Source organism: Dermacentor variabilis, chromosome 4 (genome assembly GCF_050947875.1).
Source record: "Dermacentor variabilis isolate Ectoservices chromosome 4, ASM5094787v1, whole genome shotgun sequence".
NCBI lineage: Eukaryota > Metazoa > Arthropoda > Arachnida > Ixodida > Ixodidae > Dermacentor > Dermacentor variabilis.
In genome coordinates, this window is record NC_134571.1 from 36,278,592 (window position 1) to 36,297,417 (window position 18,826).

General features: G+C 48.6%; 1 protein-coding gene across 1 annotated transcript in view; it reads right to left on the bottom strand.

Annotated features, from left to right (window-relative positions):
* Positions 1–15,793, bottom strand: part of LOC142578933 (solute carrier family 35 member F3-like) — a 225,754-nt gene extending 209,961 nt beyond the window's left edge. The window contains exon 1 of the mRNA XM_075688637.1: positions 14,204–15,793. The gene's annotated coding sequence lies outside the window, so the exon portion shown is untranslated. The remainder of the gene's footprint in view (positions 1–14,203) is intronic.
* Positions 15,794–18,826: the final 3,033 nt, after the last annotated feature.

Sequence of the window (18,826 nt, forward strand, 5' to 3'; positions counted from 1 at the left end):
TGCTAAACAGCGCGTGTATTCTTTCGATAAATATCAATTCTTACGTGATCGAATTCTCACGCAAGTTTCAGCGCGACGCTTGCGCTGCGTCTCTAATTCGAAAGAAGTGACGGTTTTCAGTTATCTATCACAATGTGGCGAATATACTGTTTGTGCAGTCCAAGCTGTGTCTTACTAAAAAATTCTGGACATTGACCCTTCGGCTGTCTGTCGAACTTCACCCAGACCAAAAGGGTGCTTTGCCAAAGCGAGGACCTTAACGGCTAAGCGCCTTAAATGCGCTTGTTATTAGAAGGGCGTGCCCTCTAGACGTTGCCTACTGGTAGTTGTCGAAATTCGGGCTGCTGTTTGAATTTTTCTTTTAATTGCTGCCCGTTGAGTTGCGCTTGTGAATTGCGGTAAAGTTCGACAGATAGCTGCAGGGACAATGTCCGAAATTCCTGCACATACACATGCACATACACATACACATACACATACACATACACATACGCATGCACATACATATACACAGTTCCGCAACGGTTTTCGTGCGGCGGCAACGTGTGGCGGGGTGGTCGGAATGGGGGAGGCGCACTGTATACAAAGCTTAGCCTGCGCAGCTTACAGGAACATGCGTCGGATGTAGCGAACAGTACACAAGCAGTAAGCTCGGAGATTCCGAATAATTTCGAAGGATTCGGGTATGGGTTGCATTGGATATTGTGAAGCTTTAGCAATGCCTTGGGTAAATTTCGGGTAGTTTCTTGAGAAAAGAAGAGTACACTAGTAGAAAATTTGAATATACCTCGGGTGTAACAAATTAGTTGCGCCAGATATCATGTTGGAGCATTTAACAGTGCGGAGCCAGTGCAACGCCCGGGTAGCATGCATGCTCCGTGTACAGCAGATAGTATAGACGTTCTGAACTCGAGTGTAGTAAAGCGTACAAAAATGCCGCGGAAGTTGCGGAGTACTTGCATCAGAGATAGCAAAGTGTTTCTAAAGGCTGAAGTAGATTTTGGGTGGTTTATTAAATTGTGCTCAAGAGCTTAGGTATAACGAAGAAGTAGATTGGAAATAGCAAGCCGTTTCGAATGATCTCGGGCATAGCAAATGAGTTGCAAAGAGTATATTGACGCGTTTGATTTCAACGAATTCATCCCACAGTGGCAAATCACAGTGGCAGATCCCTGTGGCTTCTGAAAGGTGCGAGACCCCTACCCACTGCTTCCCTGTCTTTGATGTACGAGTGGCCCTGATTGGAACACATCTGCGAATATTCCTTCAGTGTGGGTGCCCTCTCAAGGTGTATATACGTGAAAGTATGGGCATATGAGCGCTAATTTTACAACCCGGTACAGTGTCTTACGTTCTGCACAGGTGTTTGAAGCACTGAGTTCATGCGCTCTTCTCGACCGGTAGACACCCATTTAAATGTGTGCACCATATTGCAAATATGCCACTTTCCTTATGCGGGTGTGAACTAAAATGCCATAAAGGTTAAACAGTGGGACAATCAAAGTACGCCCGATCTGCACCTACGTAATGTGCATGTTCCCAGCAGGTGCAGATGTACGAAGTGCAGGCACTGCTCTCAAAGACACGCATATTAACATGTTTACTCGCCTTGTGAACGAGATTATCTTTTCTTTTTATTCGTATTCAGTTTTGTCTTAAACGCTCGATTCATGTTAGATATCTCAGGTACTGTTTAGCGAGAATATTTTGGGCAACACTTCAAAAGGAAATTTCAGTGGCAATTAGCGGTAAAAAACGAGGGAAATGCATTACTATTACGCCACACCTTTTTGAAGTACCAACAATGGGACGAAGTATGCGCAAGGGCCGATGGCAGCATGACATCGGGAAAAACCTGGAACCTGCTCAAACACCTTCTTAACAAAGGTCAAACCAGGAGCTCCCAGACCAAGGCGGCTGACAAGATAGCGAAACGCGAACTGAAAAACTCCAACGAGCAGGAATTTATGGCAAGACTTGCCGAGAGATACATGCCACTCTCGAGTAGCCACGAAAACGAGGCCGAGGCACCCGGTTCCCCGTACACGGGCGCGGACATCCCCAATCTCGACGAACCCTTCACCCTGGAAGAAATCAGGACCGTCCTTCAAAACCTGAATGGCACATCGGCTCCAGGTCAGGACGGTATTAGCAACAAGGCTCTTCGTAACTTGGACGAAGACTCCGTCCGGTTCCTAGCGGAACGAATCAATCAGGTCTGGGCTTCCGGTAGAGTCCCGCCGGAATGGAAGAACGCCACCATGGTTCTCATCCCAAAGCCCAACAAGCCCTCGGACATCGAAAACCTCAGACCCATATCACTCACGTCGTGCGTGGGTAAAGCTGTGGAATACGCCGTTCAGAACAGAGTCTCCAGATTCCTCGAAAACAAGGGACTGTTACCACACACCCTCATTGGATTTAGACCCGGTCTATCAACTGAAGACACCATGATTTTAATCAAGCACCAAATCATTGATGACCCCATTAGAAACGCCAAGGCCATTATTCTCGGGTTGGATCTCGAGAAAGCATTCGATAACCTCTCTCACCAATACATTGTGGACACCATTTCCGACCTCAACCTCGGAGTTAGATTCCACGCGTACGTCAAGTCATTCTTGGATAACAGGACGGCTACGCTCCGATTTGCCGACCTCTCCACGGAGACACTCTCCCTGGGGAGCAGGGGCCCACCTCAAGGCTCGGCCATCTCCCCTATGCTTTTCAACCTTACCATGGCGGGACTTGCTGAGAAACTCGGACAGATCCACGGGCTCGAGCATACCATATACGCAGACTATATCACCATGTGGGTCTCCAAAGGAACCCCGGGCATGGTGCAGGACACATTGCAAGAAGCAGTGAATACCGTAGAATAATTTCTAATTCCCACAGGACTCAGATGCTCGCCTACCAAGTCGGAGCTGCTCATACGCAGACCCACGCAGAAGGGCCGCAGGCCATACTCGTCAGACTTCGATTATAATCAAGAAATTACCGTACGAACCAATTCGGGACACGCCATACCGTGCATCGACAAAATCAGAGTCCTGGGTATGATCGTAGAGACTAAAGGCGTCAATGCCTCTACGGTTCAGAAGCTCATCACCAAGACCAACAACGCTATTGGGCTCATCAGAAGAATTGCAAGTAGACACAGGGGCCTCAAGGAACATAATCTCATCAAACTCATACACGCGTTCGTCACTTGTCATTTCGCATACGTTGCAGCAACGCTCAATTGGTCACGATCCGAAAGAGACAGGCTTAATGCCCAAATCAGAAAGGTCACCAAGCAAGCCCTCGGCATTCCGACCAGCACCAGCAAGGAAAGGCTGGAGCAGCTGGGCATGCAAAACACCCTGGAAGAAATTGCCGAAGCCCAGCAGCGCGCCCAGCTTGCTAGGCTTTCGACGACGCCTCCGGGGCGCACGATCCTAGAGAAGCTAGGCTTTGCACAAGGAAACAGAAAAAGACTTTGCGAACCTCCCACGGGACATCCGTGCCAAGATCACGGTACGACCTGTGCCCAGAAACGTACACCCCGAAAACAACAACGGCAGCCGTCAAGCGCGAGGACAATTCCTCCTTAACCAAGCCTCGACGAACCGTGAACGCTCAGCTTTTGTGGACGCGGCTGCATACGCGGGAAACAAAGCTTTCGCAGTGGCGGCTATGAACGGCTGCGGATCCACAAGACATGCAGCCACGGTAATCGCAAGGAAGCCTGAACAGGCCGAACAGGTTGCGATCGCTGTTGCGCTCACCGACGACTATCTTTGCCATATCTACAGCGACTCCATAGCCGCTATCAGAGCTTTCCAAAAGGGCACGGTCTGCGCACAGGCTCTCAGAATTGATACAAAGAAAGAGATTAAGAAACACGTCATATACTGGTTCCCGGCACACTTAGGATCAAAGATCGGCGACGTCCCCAACCTTAACGAGGCGGCACACGAGGCTGCGTGCGTGCTTACAGACCGCGCTGCTTCACCCGACCACTCGGAGAACAAGGACGCCCCCACTACATACAATGAAATCACTAAACACTACTACCTACAAGGTAGAGAGGCACGCCACACCGCACGCTCACTCGAGCTCAAGCGGTTACAATCAGAAAGCTACAAACAGACACATACCCCACGCAAAACAGACCACACCATTACATGCCTGAACTCTACGACAAGTCTTATTGCACCAATTGCAATGGATCCCTTAACGTATATCATTTACTCTGGCCGTGCTCGCAAGCTCACATAAACTACGAACAGGACAAGCGTAAGTTTGAAGAAGCAATCTGGAGCGAAGAACTCGCTCCCCAACTCTGGGCCGTCCAGCAGGTCCACGACGCCGCCAGGAAACTACACCTCCCGGTTGCGTCGTGGGGGACACCCACTCCATGAGAGCCCAAAGCTCTCGTGGCCTGCAGGACCTCGAATAACGTTGATTTCCTTCCTTCCTTCCTTCCTTCCTTCCTTCCTTCCTTCCTTCCTTCCTTCCTTCCTTCCTTCCTTCCTTCCTTCCTTCCTTCCTTCCTTCCTTCCTTCCTTCCTTCCTTCCTTCCTTCCCGGATGTACGGTTTAAATCGCGCTCGCCCAACTGCAAAGTGTTCTTCAGGAGCTCACTCGACACACGTTCTGCCTCTTCAAGAGGTGAAGTGAAGGTCTCATCCCTTTTCAAAAGATATTTTAAAAGGTAACTTATGTGTTTTTGAAAAAGATGTCCCAGACCTCCCAATGCTTCAGCAGAGATTTCTCCGTGTCGTTGCAATGGACGTCTTGAAGTGCTTAATATTCTCGTATCTTCGGAAAGCGCTGTTTCTTATTTTGCACGCGAGAAAGGCGCTCTTGATTTTTTGTTCGTGACATGGGCCTGAATCAAATCCTTTAGCATCTACATGCTTCTTTCTTGCTCTCCAATCTGATCTCCTTCTGCAACGTTCTGTACATTTGCGAAAACTGAAGTCCTCCACGTGCACAACTCTCGGTTGCCCACAAAATGGCCAAGTGGGTGCAGTGGCTTGTGAACACTGAAGAAGGAATTACCGCCAAACATTCAACGCAGGCTTATCAGGCCAGTTAGGCAGATAAGTTGTAAGCAAGGAGCTTCCGAGAACAGTACTTCACTTATCGGGAACACATGTGATTAAAATAAAAAAATATAAAGGCATGAGTCATCGCATACAGGTGATAGACACAAGTGCAACAAAGACGCAAAATAAAGATTAAAAAAGATGAGCGGCACTTATTGGAAGCACCGCTACTCGAGATGCAATCTCAGGAATGATAAGAATGTTCTCCCGACAAGTGGTGTCCCCTATCCTGAGCCTGAAAAAAAAAAAGGCCGCATTCCAATAATCCTACAAGAACAAAAGAGATCCACTTCCGTGCTCCTACTGTTGGCAAAATGTCCTTTGACGAGCATAGAAGGAGGAGGAGAGTTTCTTGCTGCAGGCGGATATAGCCTTGCTAAAGTTGCCTGCGACAGCTTGATCTGAACGCCACCTATCAAACGTGATATGGTCTATATGGTCTAAAACACTTCGCAGTCCAGCTAACGACACCAGCTATCATAAACAAGTTGACAAGAAGCCTAATACGCTGCACGTTTTCCAAACCACGGCAACCCACACGACTCACCATTCCCTTTCCAAACCAGTATCACGAAGGAACTTAAGGAGGAGCCGAAACAGCTCTCTCATAAATATCCCACGTCCTCGCGGGAAAAAAAATATCACTGGCATTTGAGCGTGGTGTCATCTTGCACTTGAGTTGATATATTAATATCGTACGTTCTGCTTCAAATTCGGGACAGTTTAGCATGTAATTTTCAATGTCGGGAAGAGGTTCAGAATGCACGCACGACGATTATAAGCCAAGTCCGGTCTTGCACCACCAAGCTGGAGTTTGCGTAGATCCTGGACGGATGCGATATAGGAGAGCGGCATCTTCTCTGTTAAGTTGCTTAATCATACAAGGTTGATGCAATAGAGACTACAACGAATGGAAGTAGTTTAAGGTGTCCTTCTTCACGTCTCTCTTTGCGTCTTGTGTAGCCTTCTTCGTTGGCTTAAACTACAGCGCTCTGCGCGCTAGACTATCAACGGCATTGTTGCCTGCTTCACCGATAGGGGAACGTACCCACGGGAACCCAATGGCAAACTTAACACGCGATAACTGTATCCCTATCAGTTTCAGTCTATTGTTTCGTTTTCAGACAGCAAGGCTGCGCTGCAGCTATTATCGCACGAGCTTCCCCTTGATAAGTGCATTCTGCGTGCATTACATGATGTTGAAGGATTTTAGAAAGCAGAATATGACGCGCAGTATTTTATCATTGAAGTGAATTCAGTGGTTTTACGTGAAAAAACCACGATCTGATTATGAGGCACGCTGTAGTGGGGACTCCTGATTAATTTTGACCGCCTGGGGCTCTCTAACTGGCCACTAAATCTAAGTGCGCGAGCGTTTTTGCATATCGCGCCAATCGAAATGCGGCCGCCGCGGCCGGGATTGGACCCGCGCGACCTTGCGCTTAACAACACTAAGTTATAACCACTAAGCTACTGCGGCGTTCCCAAGGCTTTTTGCACGCTTCCCACGCTGGGTAAACCAAGTTTCCGCACGTGAAAGCGCCCCGACTTGACAAGTGAACTTGTTGGCATAGGCTATTTTGCTCAAGCGTTCGGATGCCACCACCTTGCGCTATTAACGCTGCCGTTTTAGTAACAACCGAATTTGGTGTCTGTAAAAAACCAAATTCACCGTGGTATACAGTCGAGCCGTTATGCATGAAAATGTTTTTACGGGTTCTTTCGGCGTTTAGGGCGATCCTGCTAATTTTTACATCACTGCGCACGAAATTGGGGAGTCATTCATGTAACAGTCCGTGAATTGAAAATAAAACCCTCTATAGTGAACGTGAAGTGCTAACTGCAGCGCAGAGACCCGAATAAGAAAGAGTCAGTGCAACACAAGCGCAGTTAAGTATCTTGGCTTATATCTTGACTTCTACGCTACACCTTACCAATGCCATGCTGCATAGTGAGAGCTAGGGACGGCGTCAGCCAATCGGAAAAGAGAACCAGAAGAGCTCCTTTACTGTCCACCTATTATCGCCCTACGACTTAAAGGCCAACTGAAACAAAATTTCACTTTAGCTAAATTTGTGAGTGGTATACACCACTGCCACTGAACCAATCTTGGCGAAGCCGCAGGGTTGGCAATTCCACACTTCACTTGTTAGCAGCCTTTAAACAGCACCTAAGCAGATGACGCGTTCACCTGGTGGTTGTCGCTATGACGTAAGTCCAAGCATTGCGCCTTCGAGATGTTTAAGGGCACCGCGGATAGCCGCAGGCACCACGTTGCCTCGGATTTAATGCCGGGGAGCCACGCCCTTTTGATCGTGGTTCACTTCCTGTGAGTAGCATAGGCGGCATTTTTCCTTTCTTTTTTAAGTTTTTTTTTTTCAATTCAAAGTCCACAGTTTCCCCGAGCTTTTCGGAGCGCTTCCGCTAGTATTTAAAACGTGAAATTTCGGAAGGATTAGTAGCGCTAAATGGACGAGCTTTCTTTTCTGGTAAACGCAGCCCGCTCACGTTACCGATTGGTTGACACTAGCTCTAGTGTTCACTGCACTGCGCAGAAGTGGTGAGGCAAAGATTAGCATTGCAGTATTCAGGAGCACATGCCGAGTAAACCTTTACAGCGCAGGTATACAGTACTCGTACTGCTCTCGACTCCCTGCTCATGGATTTAGTGCCACGCGTCTGTACGGCGCTTGACGACAGGAATGTGGACGTAGCTCGGTTTCGCGTTTCCCTAATCCTGGTTAATATACTTAACCCGTAGCGCAGCTCACTTGCTCGGACTGCGTGCAAACGTCGATCCAAAGCAAATCTCTCCATAGCGACTTCGCCGGCGCGTGTTGTACCGCTTCCTCCTCAATGATTTATGCTATCGCGCTATGCAGCGCGAGTGTATTTCACCACGCCCTGCGTGCGCCCTGGCCCATCGCAACGCCGAGCTTAATCGCCGTCGACGCCGCAAAGGGCAGTCAGTGTATAGATGCGGGAGCCAAGCTGCAACACAAAAAAAAAGAAAGAAAACAAGAACTGCGACTACAACAAACCCGAAGGGGTAGAGTTCGAGAGATATATAGGCGTGACCGGCGTCGTTTGTACACTGTGTAAGGCAGGACGTTAGAGGGCGCGACCAGACGTCGTTGTGTACGATCTGCCTGATTCGCGCCGTTGCGCTTTCGCAATCTGTTGGCAAGCAGGCGCCTAGCGGACTCCGAACTGCGCTTCGCGCAATATGCACATCCATCAACGCGCGCCACCTGCGATCCTAAACCTTGCAGCAAAACACAAACGTACACATCTTCCCGCCTCACCGAGACATTGCAAAAAAGGCTCTCTTTCATAACGATAGAGGTTATGGGCGTGTTGCCGGTTTGAAATGGCTTTGATAGTAAAACAATCTCGTCATCATATCACCGTCGTGTCATAACTCAGGAAAAAGAAAATAAGGCACAGACAACAGCAGTACTGCTGTAGATTCCATAACGAAGTTTATCTCCCGGGGTACTTGACCTGTTAGATATCTCGCCGTCGTTCTCGCGTTCGTCGCGGACGTCATCTCTCAGAACTTGCTTAAGAACTTGCAACGATGTCAAAGCCACAAGAAAAACGCCCGGCGGGCTATTAAAAAACATGCGCTTATCCTGCGAATACTGCACATTGTACAAGGCCGGCGATAACATACGTGTAGGGTGCTTGATTTTTTTTTAGCTGCACCAAATTTTTTAAAAACTGCCTGTGGCAGATAGCACGATTTTAATCCTTGATGTAAATTACTCGATCAGGTGGCCATTACTTCTACGAGAAATAAAAAGACTTAATTGAATAATACATAATTACGTCAATTAACTATTTAATTAGTCACTTTACGGCCAATATTTCAAGCTACGAATTGTAATTTAATTAATTGAATAATAAATAATTCCGTTAATTAACTGTTTATATTATTCACTTTACGGCCAATATTTCAAGCTGCGAATTGTAGCCGGTGAGTTGGCAAGGTGTATCCACTTGTAACGATTTCTCCGGACTGCACCAGTTTCGAGATATCAATTTTCAAAGTGTCCATCGAAATGCATTGGTGTTCCAGTTACTTTAGCGCTTCAATGAATAAAACAGCTTCTAAAAAACAAAGTAACTGGAACACCAATGCCTTTTGACGGACACTTTGAAAATTAATATCTCGAAACTGGTGCAGCCAGGAGAATTCGTTCCAAGCGGGTACACTTTGCGAACTCACCGGCTGCAATTCGTAGATTGAAATATTGGCCGCAAAGCTAACTAAACATTAATTAACGTAATTATTTTAATTAGTCCATTGAGTATCTTGATTTCTCGTAGAAGTATTGGCTGCCTGATCGACACACACAGACACGCACGCACGCACGCACACATTTGATAACCTATGGAGAGCATGCAATATTATGTGGAAAATTAGGTCACCTTTCTTGTCTGTTTTAGCCAAATATAGTTGCATAATGCTCATGAATGTCCGAGTTTATGCTCTAACTGCAGCAAGCGTTTCAGTTCACCTCGTATTGTTGTGGCCAACATTGGGAATAAGCAGGTACATTTGCTTTTCCGTCGCATGTTTCGTATAGTATAGCCAACGTAGTCGTTTTCGAAAGCGATACAGCTACTATAACGCTTTAGCTGTAAAAACCACCTCGATAGTGCCTTGAAACTGCATATTTAGCAACATTGGCTGCTTGTTCTAAAACGAAAATTTCCTGACATCTTCATTCCCTTCATTCATTCCATTTCCAAATTTACAGTCTGATTTTGACACTATGTTTTCCCATAAATACTCTCCATATATGCCAGCACGGAGGCTCACTTAAGCCATTTTCTTCGGAAATGAACATTGTTAAATAATGTAGTTTGCGTTCTCATAAGTAAGTAGCAGCGGTGTCGAAGCGCTTATGCCATGTCCTACCATGTGCACCAGCTTACTCTCGTCCTCCCCCATTCAGGGTAGGGGAGAGTGAGCTGTGCGTGTATTAACGCTGCTAAAAAAATGATGCTGCTGCCCGGACGAAGACAAGTTCCCATGTCGAATCATTGGTTGCAGCGATAAATTCCTTGGACGACCACTGTTAATTACTTCAAGCGTCCACCGTCATATGAAAGTTTGCCTATGCCATCCAAATGACTCCCGTATTGAAGATTCACATTGAAGTTCGTCTCCACTCGCGACAGTGGCCACTGCCAGATTCTGTAGGAAATTTTCAGATATAGCTTAGAATGAGCAAGCGCGACAGGGAACATTGGAGGTCGCTGGGAAAGGCCCTCGTCGTGGCAGTGGAAATAAAAAGGTAGATGATGCTGATAATTTCATCAACGTATATATTGTCACGTGGCGGTGACGTTGAAGAACACAGTAGCAATACTGTGAAAGACAAAACTGACTTCTATTGGGCGAACCTGTGCCCACAAAAACAGGCTACACTTAAAGCACAACGATAGCGGCGAACACGGTCGGCGATCGTCGAAAATCTGATCAGCGGGTCAAGCGCGTCGGCTTTTATACAGCAGTCGTCGAACGTTCCAGACTAATCGTTGGGACCCGCGTGCCTTCCATAAAGTTCTACACCATTCGTGTCAGGCGATGAAATCAGATAACACAAGGTTCGGCGACAACAGACGGCGCATAGAAGCATCGATAAAGATAAGTACATGTGTCAATATTGGTGCTGCACTGTGGACTCACATTCGGCACCTGACTCAGCTTTCCTCAAACCATCTTGCTCGCTTACCAGTAATAAGACCACACTCAACCTTAGCCAAAACCATTGCGAAACGTCAGGCCTACTTTCCAACGGAATTCGCGCCTGATGCGCGACTGCCATTACCACAGTGGTGTCTGCTCCGGCCTCAAGTATGACTGACGATTCCGGGTATGAAGAAGAAAGCCGGAGCGCCATTGTAACCTTTTAGGGTGTTAGGTATGGAAAAATAAATAAAGAAAGCAGAGAGGGAAGAAGGAAGGAAAGTACTATCAACGCGCAAATGTGCCGTTGTCCACCATGTCTGCAGTCGGCCACTGAGGTCAGCTGATTTCATGAGCCGGAAACTTTGAAAATTTTCTAAAAGCAAAGGCAACGCTTGCATCTACACACACACGAGGAACGACGTGCAGGAAGGCCACAAAGTTAATTCGAGGCGTTATGCAGGAAACGCTTCGAACTCGCCAAGCAAGTCAAGGACTCGAGGAAATGACGAGACCTACTAAAACACATGCTTTTTATAGAAGTCAGCCAATGCAAACAGTAGGAAGGCAAAAGTAAACCGCAACGTGGATCCTTAAACAGAAAGCTGAAAAATGCGCTTCTCTTTTTGTCAGCCCGTGTCGGTGGGAAATGCGAAAATAGCAAGAGGAAGAATCTTGAGTAGCATGCAGTGTACTCAACAGTTCAGCGACTCATTTCCGCTGACAGAAGGCATCTTCAAATGCAGAGCATTTAGTGCGGTTCGACTAGTAGACGTTGTCTTCGTTACTTTTATCATGAAATTATTTGTTACGCGATGTGCATTCGTACGCAACAACTTTGGGATAACTTCGTTTATAGTGGCCTCGTTCTCACTTTATCGTAATAAAAGCACCGCAACACAGTCGAGCCCGAATACTTAAAAACAACATTTCATCGTGACAACCATGTTCGTAAACGGCCGCTTAAAAAAAGAAGGAAAGAAGAGGCAAACAAACGCACATAATGTTGTCGCCTCTGCCTGCGTAGCATCTCCTTAAACAACGACTACGAAACTGGATTCAGGGCCATTTCTGCAAAATCCTGTTGTTTCTTGCATACACTTTTGAGTACAATACTCTGATGGTCGGCGCCAGTTGCCTGTTCAAAGCTGTGATAGTGGCTGAAGCAGCGCGACCTTGAATGAAGGGTCAAAATTTAGCCAGTTGATTTTGACCAAGCAAACGTTGCGCTTCCTTGTAACGTCACAGCTGCTTGGAACGTCTCGTTCGAAGCCGGAAACGAAAATGAAGCTTAAGATAGATTTTCCTGCTTGTAGGGGGCTCAAAGTGGCAATGTAGTGCACCATAGCGTTGAAGTGAATACCAATCCAAATGGGTAGAGACTTGGGCATGTCGGTAGTGAATGTTAAAACAAGAACAGCGCGAGATACAGGGACAAACGACGAAAGACACACACGGCACTGTGGGTGTCTTTCTTCGTTTGTCCCTGTCCCTCGCGCTGTTCTTATTTAACACCAATATAAAGCATTACTTAAGTAAACGTTAAAGGTGTGGGACGATTCGAAATTTCGAATACGAATCTTAAAGTCTTTGCTATTCGATTCTTACTCGATTCGAGAAATCACTAGGAGAAATTGTCGAATATCCGCTTCTTTCGAACAAGTAAACCATAACAACTATTATATTGCACTCTCGAAGAAGAGAAAGATGGAAGTGAGGACTGATTCGAATTATTTTGCTGCAACGGAGCTGAGTTGACTGCGCGGGAGCACCACTTCCTGAGCGGATGTGCGGGGCGGAAAATTTTTGCTCAATCATATTCAGTCATTCACTATGAATGTCTCACCTGTAGGCAGCCCACGCATGCGAGTTTACTGTCTCAATTTAAACAAACCAACTTATTTTTTGGCCACTGACGCCATATTTCCATCCCTTCAGAGCAATGTGCGGTACTGTAGTGCCACGCTTCTCACCTTGAACTATAGCACAACACTATATATGGCGGGTACATCACCAACATATGGTGACGTGCTTGTGCGCTTTTTTTTATTGTTGTCAACATTATGGTGTACCAGATAACTGAAATCAGTTGTTTCTCATTTAGAAACTCCTCAGTTCATTTATGAACGGAATTACATGCATTCAGGTGTGCATGTAAATAAGCCATATGAAATAATGCCAATACGCCTCTGTTTTTACCAAGAGGTCTCCGCGCAAGCTTTGCGTTTCCCTGTGTTAAAAAGTAAAATATTTTGACGTAGTAGTTCTGCGGAAACCTGCAAGGTGGAGAGAAGTAATGAATAAAGGGAAAATCAGACATCCACCCGTTCGTAGCAATTGCTACAAAGGAAATCCATACGGGTTCCTCGAAAGAAAACGCCTATAAATATTTAAAAGTAAAATATTTTATGCGCGACTCATTATTTGGAGGTCGTATTTCTAGAATATTCGCCTTTGGTTCGGAAACTTCCCTATTCGAACACCCGCTAGTTAACACGTTCGTTCTGCTGCATAACTCGGGTGCTAGATCATGTGAATGGGTACATTGAAGTCGAGCTGCCTAGCGCATTCATTGACTCAGGACTCCTGAGTCTGTCTTTCTTATAGAGTGCCGTAAATTTTGGTTTATCGGAATGCTCGTTCAATGCGCTATCTCTTTTCCATCTTTCTTTTTTATCTCCTTAAAACATTTATCCTGTGTAGGGTAGGAAACTGGATACGCATCTGGCTGACCTAACTACTTTTCCATTTTTCTTCTCTCCCCTCTATTCCTCGCTCGCATCACTAACGCAAAGGATAGACGTTATTTCCTGCTAAAAGTAGCTGTGACTTCCTTTAACGCGCGAGTCTACCAACCACGGTACCCCAACCACTTCTTTTCATCTCCGTGGCGCGGCAAAACTTTCAATTCGCACATATTATGAGCTTCTCTCTTTCGAGAGAGAGAGATGAAATGCTGCTTCAGTCGGCATGTCTGCGCAACGCCACGTGCCTGTAAGGCCTTTGTATACTTGAGATTATAACGAAAAGGTGTTTTGCAATGCCCGCTCCGAAAGTGATCCGCCAGCTTAGTTCTTTCCTTCTTCGAAGTTATCGCCCCTTTTTCCATGCGTCAAGTGAAGAGCTTCGCCTCTTAAGACTACCGTTCGCGCTTATTACAGCAGTCGCCGCGCTCTGAGTGTTGCGCAGAAAAGAACGGACGGTGTTCGTTTGATATATAGATACGTAGCGCGGCCTCGGTCAGACGATGCCGTACTTAGTTCTTGCGAAATGACACGTTCCGAGAAATCAACCGTTCCGACTGTAAGGCACGCGAAAGAGAATGAGAGAAGGAAACATATAGCACAGAAAGAAGGGACACATTCAGAGATTACAGGGAGAGAGAAAGAGAGATCCTGGTCACTCACCCGTTCTTGTTTCGCTCCCGGATTGTGCAATCCTTGAGCACGTGGACGCGAGCTAGACGTGATCCGAGGGAGGCTTTGCTTCGGGAATGAACTCTCCCTGACGATGACGACATACGAACCCGGTGCACTTTTCTCGCAGTGGGCTGGTATTGTGACGCGCCCGACGATTCCTTTGGTGCCTCCTATTTGCGCTCCACGCCGGTCGCCGAGAAACGATATTTTACTGAAATTTCCTTCCCAGAAGTCGCCGGTTTGCTCAATCCCGTTGTTCGCCGCAGATTCACTTGAGGCGCCTCGATGCTGCCGATAACATTGATGGTTTCTCTTCTTGTCTTTCTTTCTTTCTTTGGAAGAACAGTGTTGCGACAGTCTACTCCACGTGCAGTTTCGTCAGAGATGGCACGCCAGGCGAACGTTCTAGTTTAAATCGACGTCAAAAGAGATGCATTTTGGAAGAGCAGCGCTCCTTCGATCGTCGTCAGTTTGCAGTTGCGTAAAGTGAATTGGCGACGTATACACACACACACACCAATGACGAACAACGAAATCAACGAGTGCACAGTCCTCCTTTCTTTATTTTTCCTACGCGATTACTTTCCCTCCGAATTTCTCTTATATGAAGCTCGGGTTCGGCGCGCAACTGCGCATCTGGGGCACTTTGCGCCGAGTCAATAGTTCTCGCTCAGCTCAGAACAGCAAAGACGCGACAGACGGAGGGATCAATTTGGTGGCCCGAAAATAAACAGAGTTTGACGCTATACGCCCTTCAATCGGCCAGCGCTTTCGACAGATCCATGGAGTCGCGTTACTTGCGTAATGTCAGCAGCGCCGAAACTAAACTGCACACCGCCCCGCGCCGTGTATACCGAACGGCCGAAGGGACACAGAAAAAAAAAAAAACGAAGACGAAACCAAACGTAACTGCGTGCAACACAGTGAAAAAAAAAAATGAGTGGTCACCGACTCAGCACGGTTCTTTCTTCTGTCGCTCTTCTCTGCGTTATTACTTTTTTGTCTTCTTTTCCGATCGCGCCTCCGCGTGCACTTTTGCTTAACGAAACTTGCGCAACTTGACTGGGTCGCTCGGTCAGTCGGGCTGCCCGCCCGCTTTCTCCCTTCCAAACGAGATCGGCATGCACCGCCCCGCTAAAAGAGAGCCAGGAGAGAAGAGGAGGAGGAAGACGATTTCAAAACACTGTTTCCCACGCCACCCCCCATCCCACCGCTGGCACAGACACGAACGTACACACACATGCGCACGCACACACACACACACCGAAACGACCCCGACGCCGACGGCCGGGCGTCCACACAGGTTGCGCAAGCGACCGGCCGAAACGCTTTCCCCCAGCCTTTGGCGGCGAAGTCAGTCTGCACCGATGTGGGGGCGAGGAGCAGCGATGCTCCCGCGCCGCCGGCCGCTGCCGCACGTGCGACGAGCCAGCAGCGAGCGATACAGTGGAGGTGGGCGCTGGTGCTGCTGGCCGCGCGCTCCTTTGCAGGCCGACGCCGCGCTCGAGTCCTGCGCCGGGGCAAAGGGAGCTCTCGTTCGCAGAAGCGGACCGCCGCCAAGGCCCGCCGCCCCCTTCTTCCTTTCCGGGACCCCGGGCCCTCTCGTTTTCGGCCGGGGCTGGCCGTATGAGCACAAGCGGCGCTCTCGCCTCCCGGCTGCGCATGCGTTTGCGAGGGCGGGACGGCGACCACGCGGTTCGGCCCCGGAGGATCGATGCTGCCGGACTCCGACGTCAGAGACGGCCGCAGCCGCTGGTTTGTTGTGGCCGGGACGCGGGCAAGAGGCCCGCGCGCGCGGTGCGCGCGTCCGATAGGGCACTGGGTGCATAACAGATCGCGCTCAAACCGGCCGGCTCGTCCCCGGACTACTTCCTGCTCATACCGTCGCTTTAGAACTCGGCTAGCATTCGCACGCATTGGCGGACGAGTCGCGCCTGCTTCTCATGTGGAGGCCATGTAACTTCGGTTTCTGAACATGTTAGTTCTCTTTCTCTCTGCACGCATAAAATCGCCCGAGTTCACTTTTCGATTATAGTTTCTTGAGAGGGAAAAATAGAAATAAGTAAAGCCGGTTCCATGCAGTGAAAGCTGTCAAAACAGCGAAGCCGTTGGTCGTTTTCTCAAGTTTGAAGTCCGTGCTTAGCCGGCTTTTCATGAAAGTCTTTTATCCCGCTGTCGTCGTTTTGCTGGATTCGAGCTTCGGTTCCGGATTGCGCACACTATTCAGTTGTGTGAGGCTGTGATCAAACCACAGTCTCTCACACACCTTCCAGATGTGGGCGCACTCACGGTCGAGGAATTCTCTCTTGAACCATCCATCGGCATCCTCCACGGGAGGAATGTCTCTGCGTCAGCATCTCTGCTCGGCCTACTGCTCTCGAAGTTGGGGGTTAGCTTGCCTCTGCTGGCGCTTGGCTTGGGTTGCCTTCTCTTGAAAGTGGGGTTGACTTGCCTCCACCGGCGCTTGGCTTGCACTTCCCGTGCTCGATCCTCGCGACAGCGGCTGCCCTCCGCTGGCGCTTTGCTTGCGCTTCTCGCTCTCGAAGCTCGGCATTTGCGCGACGTCGGCGCTGCCGCTCTCGAGCGAGCTCCCATTGCCGCTGGCGCCGAGCGGAATTCATGGAGCGAAAGGGCGCGCGCCGGTGAAACACCTGCTCCTATAGCCCTCTCCTCGCACCTCCGCCGGCGTGCGCTCTGCCCCCCTGCGTGACACCGGACAACGGGCGGCGAAGGGTCGACTTAGGACAGTTCCGCTGTTAAAAACATCCTCGAACAAATAGTCACATTGAAAACTCCATGCCTCTCGTTCCTGGGCACGAGCGCTTAAATGACTAAGCCATGGGCTGTTCCTAACCAGCAAGCAGGAAATAGTGGTATTTGTGAAGCACTGTGGTCTAGTAGAAACTGATGGCAAGGGTGAGACGGGCATGCAGCAGGCTCGAATTGTTTAGCTTTTCTCGAAGAGGTTCCGTAGTAATGAAAGGCTGGGAGCGTCATCCTCTTACAGGTGCAAATAGCGACGTCACTGAGCCGCAACGCTTTTCGTTATATTACTTCGCAGTTACCGCGTTAAATGCGACAGCATTCACGCGCAAAAAGATTCGGGCACTAACCATCGCACGGTGACCGTCGGCGTTAACGTCATAAGAATTCAAGCAACGTGGAGACAAACCATATTACTAAAGACACACTTATTTAGGATTTATAGAGGCCATTCTGAGAGTTATATTACTTCGACTCTATGCTACGTGCACTGTATCTCGTATGGCCCACTTTGCTGCCACTGCATCGCCAGGGTCGGCTATGACCATGACGACACGACGACGACGCAATGACGACGATGGAATGACAAAGAAGAAATAACGTCGGTCGAACGACGAAGGCAGCTTGACGGTGATGCCATGATGGCAATGGCATTACGAGGAGTCCATGACGGCGATGACGTGGCGATGACCACATGACGATCCCTGTATGACGACGAAGGGCGTTACGATGATGATGGTATGACGAGACTCGGATGATAAAGCTGGAATGTCGACGATGGAACAACCTCAATGGCATCACCACAGTATGACACCGAATGCATGACGACGACTGTATGACAAATGCACAATTAGGACGACAACACGAAAACGGTGGCATAATCACGATTGGGAGACGACAACACAATTACGATGGAATGACAAAGAAGGAATGACGTCGATAGAAAGACGAAGGTGTTGTGACGACGGCATCATGATGGCAATAAGGTTCACCTTTCTGAAATTATTACGGTGGTACGACGATATCGCGACGACGATGGCACGACGCGAGAGTCTAACGACAAAGCTGGAATGACGACGACGGACAAGCACGACGGCATCCGGATCACGATCGTATACCTAGTGGCCCAAGCTAGTAGACAGCTTGGGTCGCTGGGCGGGAAAGTGCTTTGAGACTTCGATGCTCCCCCACAAAGTCGGATGTTCTGCTTTACAGAAAAGAGAAGGGAGGCATACCCAAAGGTTGGAAGCCAGTCTGCGAAAGCAGCATCAGTCTTCGCACTTGTTGACGGGGGGTGATACCCAGCGTCGACGTTATTCGGGTCCTGGGCATGTTTGTCGAATTCAATGGCGGGAATGAAACGGCTCTCCGCAAGATCATCGCAAAGACGGACAACGCTTTCCGCCTCGTTCGCAGAATAGCAAACCGGCAACGAGGAATGAAGGAAAACAATCTCCTCAGGCTTATCAATGCCTTCGTACTATGTCACTTTACATATACAATTTCTATGCACAACTGACTCAGAGCGGAGCGAGACAAGCTCAACGCTCTCATCCGCAAAGGGGTCAAGAGGGCTCTCGGGCTACCAAACAGGACCCACACCGAGGATCTCCTCAAGCTGGGGGTGCATAACACTGCCGAGGAGATTGCCGAAGCCCAAGAACGCGCGCAACTCACTCGCCTGGGCACCACAGCGGCAGGTAAACACATCCTCGAAGAGCTAGGTTACCACCCTAAGGGATTTCCGATGGTCAGTATACCGATCCCTTGGTGCATTCGAGACAAGTTCGAAGTGGCCCCTGTGCCCCTAAATGTCCATCCCGTCCATAACGAGGGCAGACGCAAGGC